This window comes from Anomaloglossus baeobatrachus, chromosome 3, assembly GCF_048569485.1.
Source record: "Anomaloglossus baeobatrachus isolate aAnoBae1 chromosome 3, aAnoBae1.hap1, whole genome shotgun sequence".
In the NCBI taxonomy this organism is placed as follows: Eukaryota; Metazoa; Chordata; class Amphibia; order Anura; family Aromobatidae; genus Anomaloglossus; species Anomaloglossus baeobatrachus.
Genome location: NC_134355.1, coordinates 697,784,179 through 697,793,629, shown reverse-complemented (window position 1 = coordinate 697,793,629; position 9,451 = coordinate 697,784,179). Strand labels below are relative to the sequence as shown.

The window sequence follows — 9,451 nt, the reverse complement described above, 5'->3', positions numbered from 1 at the left end:
TCTTTTTTTGCAACATGTTACTTTTTACTAAAAAGAATGAAAAAATATGGTGCTGAGGCATAAAACGTAAAAAACCGTGTGCGTGTTTAAGCGTTGGTGGTATAGTGGTGAGCATAGCTGCCTTCCAAGCAGTTGACCCGGGTTCGATTCCCGGCCAACGCATTTGGTGATGCTTTTATTCTGTTTAAGGCTCATGGTTTTCGTTTGTTCTTCACACAATTTAGCAATACTGAAAATTAAAATAACAATAATGAAGAGAAAGTTTCTCTGCTTCTTTTCAACTGTCTTACCTTAACTATATGCCGCGTTACAGTTGTTGATAAAAGCTTAGTAGGGTTACTGCGCATTATAAGAAAAATGCCAGGGTGCTGTTTTTGTAACACATTAGCACAGTTGATGAGCAAAAGCACACATTTTCAGTGTGGGGGTAGGCATTGGTGGTATAGTGGCGAGAATAGTTGCTTCCCAAGCAATTGACCCGGGTTCGATTCCCGGCCAATGCAGGCGATATAGGTTTCTTTTTTTGCAACATGTTACTTTTTACTAAAAAGAATGAAAAAATATGGTGCTGAGGCATAAAACGTAAAAAACCGTGTGCGTGTTCAAGCGTTGGTGGTATAGTGGTGAGCATAGCTGCCTTCCAAGCAGTTGACCCGGGTTCGATTCCCGGCCAACGCATTTGGTGATGCTTTTATTCTGTTTAAGGCTCATGGTTTTCGTTTGTTCTTCACACAATTTAGCAATACTGAAAATTAAAATAACAATAATGAAGAGAAAGTTTCTCTGCTTCTATTCAACTGTCTTACCTTAACTATATGCCGCGTTACAGTTGTTGATAAAAGCTTAGTAGGGTTACTGCGCATTATAAGAAAAATGCCAGGGTGCTGTTTTTGTAACACATTAGCACAGTTGATGAGCAAAAGCACACATTTTCAGTGTGGGGGTAGGCATTGGTGGTATAGTGGCGAGAATAGTTGCTTCCCAAGCAATTGACCCGGGTTCGATTCCCGGCCAATGCAGGCGATATAGGTTTCTTTTTTTGCAACATGTTACTTTTTACTAAAAAGAATGAAAAAATGTGGTGCTGAAGCATAAAACGTAAAAAACCGTGTGCATGTTCAAGCGTTGGTGGTATAGTGGTGAGCATAGCTGCCTTCCAAGCAGTTGACCCGGGTTCGATTCCCGGCCAACGCATTTGGTGATGCTTTTATTCTGTTTAAGGCTCATGGTTTTCGTTTGTTCTTCACACAATTTAGCAATACTGAAAATTAAAATAACAATAATGAAGAGAAAGTTTCTCTGCTTCTATTCAACTGTCTTACCTTAACTATATGCCGCGTTACAGTTGTTGATAAAAGCTTAGTAGGGTTACTGCGCATTATAAGAAAAATGCCAGGGTGCTGTTTTTGTAACAAATTAGCACAGTTTATGAGCAAAAGCACATGTTTTCAGTGTGGGGGTAGGCATTGGTGGTATAGTGGCAAGAATAGTTGCTTCCCAAGCAATTGACCCGGGTTTGATTCCCGGCCAATGCAGGCCATATAGGTTTCTTTTTTTGCAACATGTTACTTTTTACTAAAAAGAATAAACAAATATGGTGCTGAGGCAGAAAACGTAAAATTCCCTGTGGGTTTACAAGCGTTGGTGGTATAGTGGTGAGCATAGCTGCATTCCAAGCAGTTGACCCGGGTTCGATTCCCGGTCAACGCATTTGGTGATGCTTTTATTCTGTTTAAGGCTCATGGTTTTCGTTTGTTCTTCACACAATTTAGCAATACTGAACATTAAAATAACAATAATGAAGAGAAAGTTTCTCTGCTTCTATTCAACTGTCTTACCTTAACTATATGCCGCGTTACAGTTGTTGATAAAAGCTTAGTAGGGTTACTGCGCATTATAAGAAAAATGCCAGGGTGCTGTTTTTGTAACACATTAGCACAGTTGATGAGCAAAAGCACACATTTTCAGTGTGGGGGTAGGCATTGGTGGTATAGTGGCGAGAATAGTTGCTTCCCAAGCAATTGACCCGGGTTCGATTCCCGGCCAATGCAGGCGATATAGGTTTCTTTTTTTGCAACATGTTACTTTTTACTAAAAAGAATGAAAAAATATGGTGCTGAGGCATAAAACGTAAAAAACCGTGTGCATGTTCAAGCGTTGGTGGTATAGTGGTGAGCATAGCTGCCTTCCAAGCAGTTGACCCGGGTTCGATTCCCGGCCAACGCATTTGGTGATGCTTTTATTCTGTTTAAGGCTCATGGTTTTCGTTTGTTCTTCACACAATTTAGCAATACTGAAAATTAAAATAACAATAATGAAGAGAAAGTTTCTCTGCTTCTATTCAACTGTCTTACCTTAACTATATGCCGCGTTACAGTTGTTGATAAAAGCTTAGTAGGGTTACTGCGCATTATAAGAAAAATGCCAGGGTGCTGTTTTTGTAACACATTAGCACAGTTTATGAGCAAAAGCACACATTTTCAGTGTGGGGGTAGGAATTGGTGGTATAGTGGCGAGAATAGTTGCTTCCCAAGCAATTGACCCGGGTTCGATTCCCGGCCAATGCAAGCGATATAGGTTTCTTTTTTTGCAACATGTTACTTTTTACTAAAAAGAATGAAAAAATATGGTGCTGAGGCATAAAACGTAAAAAACCGTGTGCATGTTCAAGCGTTGGTGGTATAGTGGTGAGCATAGCTGCCTTCCAAGCAGTTGACCCGGGTTCGATTCCCGGCCAACGCATTTGGTGATGCTTTTATTCTGTTTAAGGCTCATGGTTTTCGTTTGTTCTTCACACAATTTAGCAATACTGAAAATTAAAATAACAATAATGAAGAGAAAGTTTCTCTGCTTCTATTCAACTGTCTTACCTTAACTATATGCCGCGTTACAGTTGTTGATAAAAGCTTAGTAGGGTTACTGCGCATTATAAGAAAAATGCCAGGGTGCTGTTTTTGTAACACATTAGCACAGTTTATGAGCAAAAGCACACATTTTCAGTGTGGGGGTAGGCATTGGTGGTATAGTGGCGAGAATAGTTGCTTCCCAAGCAATTGACCCGGGTTTGATTCCCGGCCAATGCAGGCCATATAGGTTTCTTTTTTTGCAACATGTTACTTTTTACTAAAAAGAATAAACAAATATGTTGTTGAGGCAGAAAACGTAAAATTCCCTGTGGGTTTACAAGCGTTGGTGGTATAGTGGTGAGCATAGCTGCATTCCAAGCAGTTGACCCGGGTTCGATTCCCGGTCAACGCATTTGGTGATGCTTTTATTCTGTTTAAGGCTCATGGTTTTCGTTTGTTCTTCACACAATTTAGCAATACTGAAAATTAAAATAACAATAATGAAGAGAAAGTTTCTCTGCTTCTATTCAACTGTCTTACCTTAACTATATGCCGCGTTACAGTTGTTGATAAAAGCTTAGTAGGGTTACTGCGCATTATAAGAAAAATTCCAGGGTGCTGTTTTTGTAACACATTAGCACAGTTGATGAGCAAAAGCACACATTTTCAGTGTGGGGGTAGGCATTGGTGGTATAGTGGCGAGAATAGTTGCTTCCCAAGCAATTGACCCGGGTTCGATTCCCGGCCAATGCAGGCGATATAGGTTTCTTTTTTTGCAACATGTTACTTTTTACTAAAAAGAATGAAAAAATATGGTGCTAAGGCATAAAATGTAAAAAACCGTGTGCGTGTTCAAGCGTTGGTGGTATAGTGGTGAGCATAGCTGCCTTCCAAGCAGTTGACCCGGGTTTGATTCCCGGCCAACGCATTTGGTGATGCTTTTATTCTGTTTAAGGCTCATGGTTTTCGTTTGTTCTTCACACAATTTAGCAATACTGAAAATTAAAATAACAATAATGAAGAGAAAGTTTCTCTGCTTCTTTTCAACTGTCTTACCTTAACTATATGCCGCGTTACAGTTGTTGATAAAAGCTTAGTAGGGTTACTGCGCATTATAAGAAAAATGCCAGGGTGCTGTTTTTGTAACACATTAGCACAGTTTATGAGCAAAAGCACACATTTTCAGTGTGGGGGTAGGCATTGGTGGTATAGTGGCAAGAATAGTTGCTTCCCAAGCAATTGACCCGGGTTTGATTCCCGGCCAATGCAGGCCATATAGGTTTCTTTTTTTGCAACATGTTACTTTTTACTAAAAAGAATAAACAAATATGGTGTTGAGGCAGAAAACGTAAAATTCCCTGTGGGTTTACAAGCGTTGGTGGTATAGTGGTGAGCATAGCTGCCTTCCAAGCAGTTGACCCGGGTTCGATTCCCGGCCAACGCATTTGGTGATGCTTTTATTCTGTTTAAGGCTCATGGTTTTCGTTTGTTCTTCACACAATTTAGCAATACTGAAAATTAAAATAACAATAATGAAGAGAAAGTTTCTCTGCTTCTATTCAACTGTCTTACCTTAACTATATGCCGCGTTACAGTTGTTGATAAAAGCTTAGTAGGGTTACTGCGCATTATAAGAAAAATGCCAGGGTGCTGTTTTTGTAACACATTAGCACAGTTTATGAGCAAAAGCACACATTTTCAGTGTGGGGGTAGGCATTGGTGGTATAGTGGCAAGAATAGTTGCTTCCCAAGCAATTGACCCAGGTTTGATTCCCGGCCAATGCAGGCCATATAGGTTTCTTTTTTTGCAACATGTTACTTTTTACTAAAAAGAATAAACAAATATGGTGTTGAGGCAGAAAACGTAAAATTCCCTGTGAGTTTACAAGCGTTGGTGGTATAGTGGTGAGCATAGCTGCATTCCAAGCAGTTGACCCGGGTTCGATTCCCGGTCAACGCATTTGGTGATGCTTTTATTCTGTTTAAGGCTCATGGTTTTCGTTTGTTCTTCACACAATTTAGCAATACTGAAAATTAAAATAACAATAATGAAGAGAAAGTTTCTCTGCTTCTATTCAACTGTCTTACCTTAACTATATGCCGCGTTACAGTTGTTGATAAAAGCTTAGTAGGGTTACTGCGCATTATAAGAAAAATTCCAGGGTGCTGTTTTTGTAACACATTAGCACAGTTGATGAGCAAAAGCACACATTTTCAGTGTGGGGGTAGGCATTGGTGGTATAGTGGCGAGAATAGTTGCTTCCCAAGCAATTGACCCGGGTTCGATTCCCGGCCAATGCAGGCGATATAAGCAATTGACCCGGGTTTGATTCCCGGCCAATGCAGGCGATATAGGTTTCTTTTTTTGCAACATGTTACTTTTTACTAAAAAGAATGAAAAAATATGGTGCTAAGGCATAAAACGTAAAAAACCGTGTGCGTGTTCAAGCGTTGGTGGTATAGTGGTGAGCATAGCTGCCTTCCAAGCAGTTGACCCGGGTTTGATTCCCGGCCAACGCATTTGGTGATGCTTTTATTCTGTTTAAGGCTCATGGTTTTCGTTTGTTCTTCACACAATTTAGCAATACTGAAAATTAAAATAACAATAATGAAGAGAAAGTTTCTCTGCTTCTTTTCAACTGTCTTACCTTAACTATATGCCGCGTTACAGTTGTTGATAAAAGCTTAGTAGGGTTACTGCGCATTATAAGAAAAATGCCAGGGTGCTGTTTTTGTAACACATTAGCACAGTTTATGAGCAAAAGCACACATTTTCAGTGTGGGGGTAGGCATTGGTGGTATAGTGGCAAGAATAGTTGCTTCCCAAGCAATTGACCCGGGTTTGATTCCCGGCCAATGCAGGCCATATAGGTTTCTTTTTTTGCAACATGTTACTTTTTACTAAAAAGAATAAACAAATATGGTGTTGAGGCAGAAAACGTAAAATTCCCTGTGGGTTTACAAGCGTTGGTGGTATAGTGGTGAGCATAGCTGCCTTCCAAGCAGTTGACCCGGGTTCGATTCCCGGCCAACGCATTTGGTGATGCTTTTATTCTGTTTAAGGCTCATGGTTTTCGTTTGTTCTTCACACAATTTAGCAATACTGAAAATTAAAATAACAATAATGAAGAGAAAGTTTCTCTGCTTCTATTCAACTGTCTTACCTTAACTATATGCCGCGTTACAGTTGTTGATAAAAGCTTAGTAGGGTTACTGCGCATTATAAGAAAAATGCCAGGGTGCTGTTTTTGTAACACATTAGCACAGTTTATGAGCAAAAGCACACATTTTCAGTGTGGGGGTAGGCATTGGTGGTATAGTGGCAAGAATAGTTGCTTCCCAAGCAATTGACCCGGGTTTGATTCCCGGCCAATGCAGGCCATATAGGTTTCTTTTTTTGCAACATGTTACTTTTTACTAAAAAGAATAAACAAATATGGTGTTGAGGCAGAAAACGTAAAATTCCCTGTGAGTTTACAAGCGTTGGTGGTATAGTGGTGAGCATAGCTGCATTCCAAGCAGTTGACCCGGGTTCGATTCCCGGTCAACGCATTTGGTGATGCTTTTATTCTGTTTAAGGCTCATGGTTTTCGTTTGTTCTTCACACAATTTAGCAATACTGAAAATTAAAATAACAATAATGAAGAGAAAGTTTCTCTGCTTCTATTCAACTGTCTTACCTTAACTATATGCCGCGTTACAGTTGTTGATAAAAGCTTAGTAGGGTTACTGCGCATTATAAGAAAAATTCCAGGGTGCTGTTTTTGTAACACATTAGCACAGTTGATGAGCAAAAGCACACATTTTCAGTGTGGGGGTAGGCATTGGTGGTATAGTGGCGAGAATAGTTGCTTCCCAAGCAATTGACCCGGGTTCGATTCCCGGCCAATGCAGGCGATATAAGCAATTGACCCGGGTTTGATTCCCGGCCAATGCAGGCGATATAGGTTTCTTTTTTTGCAACATGTTACTTTTTACTAAAAAGAATGAAAAAATATGGTGCTAAGGCATAAAACGTAAAAAACCGTGTGCGTGTTCAAGCGTTGGTGGTATAGTGGTGAGCATAGCTGCCTTCCAAGCAGTTGACCCGGGTTTGATTCCCGGCCAACGCATTTGGTGATGCTTTTATTCTGTTTAAGGCTCATGGTTTTCGTTTGTTCTTCACACAATTTAGCAATACTGAAAATTAAAATAACAATAATGAAGAGAAAGTTTCTCTGCTTCTTTTCAACTGTCTTACCTTAACTATATGCCGCGTTACAGTTGTTGATAAAAGCTTAGTAGGGTTACTGCGCATTATAAGAAAAATGCCAGGGTGCTGTTTTTGTAACACATTAGCACAGTTTATGAGCAAAAGCACACATTTTCAGTGTGGGGGTAGGCATTGGTGGTATAGTGGCAAGAATAGTTGCTTCCCAAGCAATTGACCCGGATTTGATTCCCGGCCAATGCAGGCCATATAGGTTTCTTTTTTTGCAACATGTTACTTTTTACTAAAAAGAATAAACAAATATGGTGTTGAGGCAGAAAACGTAAAATTCCCTGTGGGTTTACAAGCGTTGGTGGTATAGTGGTGAGCATAGCTGCCTTCCAAGCAGTTGACCTGGGTTCGATTCCCGGCCAACGCATTTGGTGATGCTTTTATTCTGTTTAAGGCTCATGGTTTTCGTTTGTTCTTCACACAATTTAGCAATACTGAAAATTAAAATAACAATAATGAAGAGAAAGTTTCTCTGCTTCTATTCAACTGTCTTACCTTAACTATATGCCGCGTTACAGTTGTTGATAAAAGCTTAGTAGGGTAACTGCGCATTATAAGAAAAATGCCAGGGTGCTGTTTTTGTAACACCTTAGCACAGTTTATGAGCAAAAGCACACATTTTCAGTGTGGGGGTAGGCATTGGTGGTATAGTGGCAAGAATAGTTGCTTCCCAAGCAATTGACCCGGGTTTGATTCCCGGCCAATGCAGGCCATATAGGTTTCTTTTTTTGCAACATGTTACTTTTTACTAAAAAGAATAAACAAATATGGTGTTGAGGCAGAAAACGTAAAATTCCCTGTGGGTTTACAAGCGTTGGTGGTATAGTGGTGAGCATAGCTGCATTCCAAGCAGTTGACCCGGGTTCGATTCCCGGTCAACGCATTTGGTGATGCTTTTATTCTGTTTAAGGCTCATGGTTTTCGTTTGTTCTTCACACAATTTAGCAATACTGAAAATTAAAATAACAATAATGAAGACAAAGTTTCTCTGCTTCTATTCAACTGTCTTACCTTAACTATATGCCGCGTTACAGTTGTTGATAAAAGCTTAGTAGGGTTACTGCGCATTATAAGAAAAATGCCAGGGTGCTGTTTTTGTAACACATTAGCACAGTTTATGAGCAAAAGCACACATTTTCAGTGTGGGGGTAGGCATTGGTGGTATAGTGGCAAGAATAGTTGCTTCCCAAGCAATTGACCCGGGTTTGATTCCCGGCCAATGCAGGCCATATAGGTTTCTTTTTTTGCAACATGTTACTTTTTACTAAAAAGAATAAACAAATATGGTGTTGAGGCAGAAAACGTAAAATTCCCTGTGAGTTTACAAGCGTTGGTGGTATAGTGGTGAGCATAGCTGCCTTCCAAGCAGTTGACCCGGGTTCGATTCCCGGCCAACGCATTTGGTGATGCTTTTATTCTGTTTAAGGCTCATGGTTTTCGTTTGTTCTTCACACAATTTAGCAATACTGAAAATTAAAATAACAATAATGAAGAGAAAGTTTCTCTGCTTCTATTCAACTGTCTTACCTTAACTATATGCCGCGTTACAGTTGTTGATAAAAGCTTAGTAGGGTTACTGCGCATTATAAGAAAAATGCCAGGGTGCTGTTTTTGTAACACATTAGCACAGTTTATGAGCAAAAGCACACATTTTCAGTGTGGGGGTAGGCATTGGTGGTATAGTGGCAAGAATAGTTGCTTCCCAAGCAATTGACCCGGGTTTGATTCCCGGCCAATGCAGGCCATATAGGTTTCTTTTTTTGCAACATGTTACTTTTTACTAAAAAGAATGAAAAAATATGGTGCTGAGGCATAAAACGTAAAAAACCGTGTGCGTGTTCAAGCGTTGGTGGTATAGTGGTGAGCATAGCTGCCTTCCAAGCAGTTGACCCGGGTTCGATTCCCGGCCAACGCATTTGGTGATGCTTTTATTCTGTTTAAGGCTCATGGTTTTCGTTTGTTCTTCACACAATTTAGCAATACTGAAAATTAAAATAACAATAATGAAGAGAAAGTTTCTCTGCTTCTATTCAACTGTCTTACCTTAACTATATGCCGCGTTACAGTTGTTGATAAAAGCTTAGTAGGGTTACTGCGCATTATAAGAAAAATGCCAGGGTGCTGTTTTTGTAACACATTAGCACAGTTTATGAGCAAAAGCACACATTTTCAGTGTGGGGGTAGGCATTGGTGGTATAGTGGCAAGAATAGTTGCTTCCCAAGCAATTGACCCGGGTTTGATTCCCGGCCAATGCAGGCCATATAGGTTTCTTTTTTTGCAACATGTTACTTTTTACTAAAAAGAATAAACAAATATGGTGTTGAGGCAGAAAACGTAAAATTC

General features: G+C 39.9%; 24 non-coding genes across 24 annotated transcripts; all 24 read left to right on the top strand.

Moving 5' to 3' along the window:
• The first annotated feature begins 90 nt into the window (after positions 1 to 90).
• TRNAG-UCC (transfer RNA glycine (anticodon UCC)) lies at positions 91 to 162 on the top strand. Its single transcript has one exon. It is a non-coding gene; the product is annotated as a tRNA-Gly (tRNA).
• Positions 163 to 431: 269 nt separating this feature from the next.
• Positions 432 to 503, top strand: TRNAG-CCC (transfer RNA glycine (anticodon CCC)). The gene has a single exon. It is a non-coding gene; the product is annotated as a tRNA-Gly (tRNA).
• Positions 504 to 606: 103 nt separating this feature from the next.
• Positions 607 to 678, top strand: TRNAG-UCC (transfer RNA glycine (anticodon UCC)). The gene has a single exon. It is a non-coding gene; the product is annotated as a tRNA-Gly (tRNA).
• A 269-nt stretch (positions 679 to 947) lies between these two features.
• Positions 948 to 1,019, top strand: TRNAG-CCC (transfer RNA glycine (anticodon CCC)). The gene has a single exon. It is a non-coding gene; the product is annotated as a tRNA-Gly (tRNA).
• Positions 1,020 to 1,122: 103 nt separating this feature from the next.
• Positions 1,123 to 1,194, top strand: TRNAG-UCC (transfer RNA glycine (anticodon UCC)). The gene has a single exon. It is a non-coding gene; the product is annotated as a tRNA-Gly (tRNA).
• A 269-nt stretch (positions 1,195 to 1,463) lies between these two features.
• On the top strand, positions 1,464 to 1,535 carry TRNAG-CCC (transfer RNA glycine (anticodon CCC)). The gene has a single exon. It is a non-coding gene; the product is annotated as a tRNA-Gly (tRNA).
• A 444-nt stretch (positions 1,536 to 1,979) lies between these two features.
• On the top strand, positions 1,980 to 2,051 carry TRNAG-CCC (transfer RNA glycine (anticodon CCC)). Its single transcript has one exon. It is a non-coding gene; the product is annotated as a tRNA-Gly (tRNA).
• Positions 2,052 to 2,154: 103 nt separating this feature from the next.
• TRNAG-UCC (transfer RNA glycine (anticodon UCC)) lies at positions 2,155 to 2,226 on the top strand. Its single transcript has one exon. It is a non-coding gene; the product is annotated as a tRNA-Gly (tRNA).
• A 444-nt stretch (positions 2,227 to 2,670) lies between these two features.
• On the top strand, positions 2,671 to 2,742 carry TRNAG-UCC (transfer RNA glycine (anticodon UCC)). The gene has a single exon. It is a non-coding gene; the product is annotated as a tRNA-Gly (tRNA).
• A 269-nt stretch (positions 2,743 to 3,011) lies between these two features.
• On the top strand, positions 3,012 to 3,083 carry TRNAG-CCC (transfer RNA glycine (anticodon CCC)). The gene has a single exon. It is a non-coding gene; the product is annotated as a tRNA-Gly (tRNA).
• Positions 3,084 to 3,527: 444 nt separating this feature from the next.
• On the top strand, positions 3,528 to 3,599 carry TRNAG-CCC (transfer RNA glycine (anticodon CCC)). The gene has a single exon. It is a non-coding gene; the product is annotated as a tRNA-Gly (tRNA).
• Positions 3,600 to 4,043: 444 nt separating this feature from the next.
• On the top strand, positions 4,044 to 4,115 carry TRNAG-CCC (transfer RNA glycine (anticodon CCC)). Its single transcript has one exon. It is a non-coding gene; the product is annotated as a tRNA-Gly (tRNA).
• Positions 4,116 to 4,218: 103 nt separating this feature from the next.
• TRNAG-UCC (transfer RNA glycine (anticodon UCC)) lies at positions 4,219 to 4,290 on the top strand. Its single transcript has one exon. It is a non-coding gene; the product is annotated as a tRNA-Gly (tRNA).
• Positions 4,291 to 5,075: 785 nt separating this feature from the next.
• TRNAG-CCC (transfer RNA glycine (anticodon CCC)) lies at positions 5,076 to 5,147 on the top strand. Its single transcript has one exon. It is a non-coding gene; the product is annotated as a tRNA-Gly (tRNA).
• Positions 5,148 to 5,635: 488 nt separating this feature from the next.
• On the top strand, positions 5,636 to 5,707 carry TRNAG-CCC (transfer RNA glycine (anticodon CCC)). Its single transcript has one exon. It is a non-coding gene; the product is annotated as a tRNA-Gly (tRNA).
• A 103-nt stretch (positions 5,708 to 5,810) lies between these two features.
• Positions 5,811 to 5,882, top strand: TRNAG-UCC (transfer RNA glycine (anticodon UCC)). Its single transcript has one exon. It is a non-coding gene; the product is annotated as a tRNA-Gly (tRNA).
• A 269-nt stretch (positions 5,883 to 6,151) lies between these two features.
• TRNAG-CCC (transfer RNA glycine (anticodon CCC)) lies at positions 6,152 to 6,223 on the top strand. Its single transcript has one exon. It is a non-coding gene; the product is annotated as a tRNA-Gly (tRNA).
• A 444-nt stretch (positions 6,224 to 6,667) lies between these two features.
• TRNAG-CCC (transfer RNA glycine (anticodon CCC)) lies at positions 6,668 to 6,739 on the top strand. The gene has a single exon. It is a non-coding gene; the product is annotated as a tRNA-Gly (tRNA).
• Positions 6,740 to 7,743: 1,004 nt separating this feature from the next.
• On the top strand, positions 7,744 to 7,815 carry TRNAG-CCC (transfer RNA glycine (anticodon CCC)). Its single transcript has one exon. It is a non-coding gene; the product is annotated as a tRNA-Gly (tRNA).
• Positions 7,816 to 8,259: 444 nt separating this feature from the next.
• Positions 8,260 to 8,331, top strand: TRNAG-CCC (transfer RNA glycine (anticodon CCC)). Its single transcript has one exon. It is a non-coding gene; the product is annotated as a tRNA-Gly (tRNA).
• Positions 8,332 to 8,434: 103 nt separating this feature from the next.
• On the top strand, positions 8,435 to 8,506 carry TRNAG-UCC (transfer RNA glycine (anticodon UCC)). Its single transcript has one exon. It is a non-coding gene; the product is annotated as a tRNA-Gly (tRNA).
• A 269-nt stretch (positions 8,507 to 8,775) lies between these two features.
• Positions 8,776 to 8,847, top strand: TRNAG-CCC (transfer RNA glycine (anticodon CCC)). Its single transcript has one exon. It is a non-coding gene; the product is annotated as a tRNA-Gly (tRNA).
• A 103-nt stretch (positions 8,848 to 8,950) lies between these two features.
• On the top strand, positions 8,951 to 9,022 carry TRNAG-UCC (transfer RNA glycine (anticodon UCC)). Its single transcript has one exon. It is a non-coding gene; the product is annotated as a tRNA-Gly (tRNA).
• Positions 9,023 to 9,291: 269 nt separating this feature from the next.
• Positions 9,292 to 9,363, top strand: TRNAG-CCC (transfer RNA glycine (anticodon CCC)). The gene has a single exon. It is a non-coding gene; the product is annotated as a tRNA-Gly (tRNA).
• The last annotated feature ends 88 nt before the right edge of the window (positions 9,364 to 9,451 follow it).